We start from the raw sequence: 4875 nt of genomic DNA on the forward strand, positions 1-4875 counted from the left end.
CAGAAAATGGTGACTATCACTGAGGAGAAGTTGGCTCTGGTTGACTCTCATTTCTCTGCCAGAGTCATTCAGGGCATTTCAGCAATCTTGGGAATTTATATATACACACACATGGATATTCATTACAGCATTAGTTACACAGGCCTGGGGTAGTAGGGACATGTGACACTAGGGCAGGGATTGGGGTCAAGGGTAGGAGTGGGGACAGCTAGGAGCCAAAAGTTGGGGCCAAGCTGAAGAGCACAGATAACTTCCACTTGGAAGGCCAGAGGTAAGACCTGAGGTCGGAAGAGTAGATCCAAGAGTGGGAGTCAGGTGTCCGTAGGGGCAATGGGACCATTGCACAAGAAGGTTGAGAGTGAGGGGGTGGCCCTGGGCAGCTGCCTGGAACACTGAGTGATGGTTGGCGAGCCAGCAGGGATGTGGCGCAGGGGTGGGTCAGGCTGGTTGCAATGACTATGGGCAAGGTGTATAAAACAGGATAAAGTTCATGCCAGCAATTTAAGCTTAAAATGTCACAGGTGAAGAGGAGTCTTGTGCATAAATAGTCTCCTATGAGAGGGGCCAGGGAGCCTCATCCTGGTCCCTGGAGTGCTTCCTGGAGGTGGTAGCATTTTAGAAGAGGCTTGGTGGTGGAGGTCACATACCGTCTATCTTGTCTGGCTTAGGAGAGAGAGGGACACTTGAGTGGAGCTAAGCCGTGAAGACAAGGCTGTGCTCCGTTGGCTGGAAATTGGGTTGGAAGAGACTGAGGCCCTATGAAACCTGCTATATGCCAGGTTCTGTGCTAGAATTTACTTCTAGTTAAGTTTTTATTAAAATCTATTAACTTATAAATTAGAATTATCATCATAGCACAGGGAGATCTGAATGATTAACCCTATTTTAAAGATAAACCAAGGCCTTGATGAAGGAAATTTGCCCCAAGGCCTGCGAGGTTACAGTGAGGAGAGGTTGGGGAGAAGCAGGGGGTGGCCTTGAGGAGGAACACCTGAAAGTCCAGGTGAAGGGTTTGTACTTTGGATGGACTATAGAGGGTTTTGGTGGTTTGATTATGTTTTTTTGGGACCAGCAATTCCAGATGATTGATTGTCAAAGGCACTCTAGAGCCCAGAACCAGCTCTGACCCTTTGCCCAACCTTTTCCAGAGGCTTTGATAGGTATAGTGTTAATGCTGTGTGATTCTTTCCCACTCAGACAGTAAAAGGTTAGTTGTCTTAAAGGAGCTGGGCAGCAAAGACACCAAGTGCTTGGCTCTGGGGGCCCAAGGTCTCGGTTCTGGAGGCCCAAGGTCTCAGTCCAGGTATGAGGAGAGGTCAAAAGACGGTGAGATATAAAACATGTACACTTCTGTTTTGGACACTCCTCTCTACCTCCTACCCCACCTCCAGATTGATACCCTCTAACCTGGAGAAGAAGAAGAGAGTTTAAAAAGGGAGATGCACCCCCAGGGCTTTATGGGGCCCTGTCTCCTCCCAGGGCCCAGGGTGGTGGAAATGGCAGACCCCCCTCTAAGGATGGAGGTCAAGCATGGTGAGTACTTGTGCCTCTGGGAAGTCCAGGGAGGAAGGCAAGCCTCGGGGGGTCCCCTCGGCCCCCAAGGTGTGCTCCAGAGACCCAGAGTAGAAGGAGCAGTGTGGCATGCCTAGGCAGAGAGCACCTGCAACCCCACCCATCCCTCCTCCCACTCCCCACCCCCTGCACACACAGGTTTCCCGTGGCTCTTGCAGGGGGAGCAGGAATGAGCCTAGAGAGCGTGGCCACAGGGAAGCTGCGGGCCTGAAAGGGGCCTCTACAGGAGGGCGTGGTACAGAGAGGATGGAGCAGCTTACAGCAGCCAGCCAGGGTCCAGACAAGGCCTGTACACAGGCTCGGGGGTGGGTATATTTGATGACCAGACAGAGACACATTACATCTCACTTGGACTTGGAACAGATTGAGCAGTGATGTCGCCTCCCTGTCTGCACAGATGTGGCAGAGTCTGCACTCAGCATCAGCTTCAGGGAGGAGTGAGAACGCAAATCCTGAAATGATTGAGAACATGACTCCAGTGACCAATTTACCTGGAAACAGCTCTGCTAGTTTTTCTGCATCAGCCAGAATGGGGGCTTGAGACGGAAAAGAACTCCAATCACAGAAAGAGAAAATGACATTGTACACACCAGTCTTCTGGGGGGCGGGGGCAGACCCTCTGTGTTCGTTCGCTTCTTGCCTTCTTTCTCCCCTTCCCCATCCTGCACCCCATCCCATCCGCTTCAACATGCTGAACTGGGCCTCCTGTCCACAGCACACGGTGGGCCTGGTGAGAAAACCAGGACTTTAGAGCCTGAAAATTGTAAAGCTAGAAGGGCCCATAGAGATGGGGTTGTCCACTGCCTGCATTTCACCGGTAAGGAGACTGGGGCCCAAGGAAAGGACGTGCCTCGCATAAGGTCTCAACACAGTTGAGTGACCGAGCTGAGAAAACTTGGTTCTTGAATGTTTCCCACCACCTTTTCCCATCCAGCTCCTGTCGAGACTGGTCACCCAGGTGAGGAAAGCACGCCCTGGCCCCACAGCCACAGCTCATTGGGTCTGAGCCACCTCTCTTGCTGGCTGGCTGGGTGATTTAGAGCAGATGTCACCCAGGACAGGAGGGGGGGCGTGAGGGGAGAGGGGCGCTGCCCAGCATGGAGCCTTACGGGTGGCCCTCCTACGAACTGACCTCTTGGCCCCAGAACAAAGCAGTTCTCCAACACGCCATGGATCATGCCTTGTGGGGGACGACATGACACATGCCAGGGATTCTTTCCAAGCCACAACTGCTTTGGAGTCATGGCAGCAAGTCTCTGCCTGCTGGGGCCTGTGAGCTCCCCCCAGGCTGTGGGGCAAGAAGAGAAGTCTTAGACTTCACCGAGGTAGGAGTGCCAGCTGCCAGGAGACCACTGGGAACATTGAGGACTTGGGGGGACAAGCAGTTGGGCCTCCCTGTCCTGAGGGTCGGCTCTAAATCACCGCCAACCTCGTGCAGAGGACAAGCCCCAGTGTTGTGTTTACTCTGCCAGCCCCGGGCCAGGAGCTTTTGCTCACTGTCCTCATTTACTCCTCACAGCCCAGTAGACAGGGGTTACTCTCTCCTTTTTAGAGATGAGGAAAATCAAGTTTGGAAAGGTTAAGTGACTTGAGGTTGAGGTCACACTGTTTTTAAGGAGAGGCTCTGGGATTAGATAAGATAGATCCTTGTGTGTCTTCAGCTGCAGAGCCCCCCCCCCCGAGCCTCTCTCCTGGGGATCTCTTTTTCCTGGGAGTTCTTCCCAACAGAGTCTAAGGGGGCAGAGAGGGAGACTGCGAACAGCCCAGCCTCGCAGATTAGGGGCTGGGAGTCAGGACACTCAGGCCCTTGGCTTCACCTCTCACTGGCCCCTTTCCCTGACCACACACTTCCCTCCCAAGGAGGCTGTTCTCTGGGCAGTGACTGGCACTGGTTCTCAGGCTCTCCCACATTCCCTCAGGGCCATTTTAAGTTGTGAGCACCTCAGCTTTGTGTCAGGAGCAACACTCAAGAAAGGTCGCTCACCTTACGAGCAGAGTTTACCATAATCCAACAAACCTACGACAAAGTCAGACTTACATACAATGGAATGCCAAGCATAATCATTATCGAAACGGGGGCCCAGGCCCCTTCTCACCAAGTCTCGACCTTGGAGATTATGGAAATGAGACCTAAATGTTGAACGCTTCCTAACATTGACTGGAGTGTTCTTTTACGCAACTCAGTCAAATTTTTACTTTTTCAGTCGTCACTTTGTTGGCTCTTTAGTTATAATCTGCATTGGGGCTTGAAAGTTTTCCTTGGGGCGCCTGGGTGGCTCAGTCGTTAAGCGTCTGCCTTCGGCTCAAGTCATGATCCCAGGGTCCTGGGATCGAGCCCCACATCGGGCTCCCTGCTCAGGAGGAAACCTGCTTCTCCCTCTCCCACTCCCCCTGCTTGTGTTCCTGCTCTCGCTATCTCTCTGTCAAATAAATAAAAAAAAAATCTTAAAAAAAAAGAATTGCCATTTAAAAAAAGAAAGTTTTCCTTGGTGTCATGGCTAGTTTTATCCTCACTCCATTCCCCACTCCTCATACCATCCGCGCCCTGATCCCCACACATATCGAAAGGTAGAGGCTGGTGCCTCTGCTCACTGACGGCAGGGCCCTTGCTAACCCTATCATGGTCCAGGGATGAGATTCCTGGGGTCCCCTCATAGATTTACAGATGATTCTAGTTTCTTCTGCACCCACATTCTTGCCCAATTGCACGTGCACTTGCACACACACACACACACACACACAGATGCACCTAAGCATGCCCAGAAGGAGGAATCCTTGAAATACCATCTATTCCCCACCCCAAGCTTTGGGTGCTAGGTGGACTCAGGTGCAGGAATCGGGCCCCGAGGCTGTGGAAGGTTGGAAAGATCTCCTGAACCCTCCCTCCGGGCCTTCAACTGCATCTGCTCCCATTCCCTGAAGGGTTAAGGTGTCCCTGGGTGACCAAGTGGGGCCAGAGCCTGGTTCCCACTCGGCACTGGTGGCCTGACTCAGAGAGCAGTATGTGGTCCCCTCTGCCACGTCCTGTTGGGAAGGATGCTGTTCCCTGTTTCCGAGGACCTGCTCTACTTCCCAGGCAGGCAGAGGAAGCCAGAAAAGGTGACACCCCCTGGGTTTACAGAAAAGCCTGGCCCCTGGCCTTTTCCTTGTGTGGCTCCAGGGCCTCAGGGGCAGTGAGCCGTGGGGGAGCCCTCCTGGTGGATGCCAGAGATCAAGGGGAAGGTAATTTTGGCACGTGCTAAAAATAGGCCTGGTGGTTATTTTAGAGCTGTTTTGCTTGAATCAGAGGAGTAAATTTTGGAT

At 52.6% G+C, this 4875-nt stretch overlaps 1 long non-coding RNA gene across 1 annotated transcript; it reads left to right on the forward strand.

Moving 5' to 3' along the window:
• The first annotated feature begins 221 nt into the window (after positions 1–221).
• Positions 222–4005, forward strand: LOC145723720 (uncharacterized). The gene is made up of 3 exons (XR_014148975.1): positions 222–271; positions 1392–1533; positions 1970–4005. It is a non-coding gene; the product is annotated as an uncharacterized LOC145723720 (long non-coding RNA).
• The last annotated feature ends 870 nt before the right edge of the window (positions 4006–4875 follow it).

Source organism: Leptonychotes weddellii, chromosome 10 (assembly GCF_054177405.1).
Source record: "Leptonychotes weddellii isolate Sample4059 chromosome 10, ASM5417740v2, whole genome shotgun sequence".
Classification (NCBI taxonomy): domain Eukaryota; kingdom Metazoa; phylum Chordata; class Mammalia; order Carnivora; family Phocidae; genus Leptonychotes; species Leptonychotes weddellii.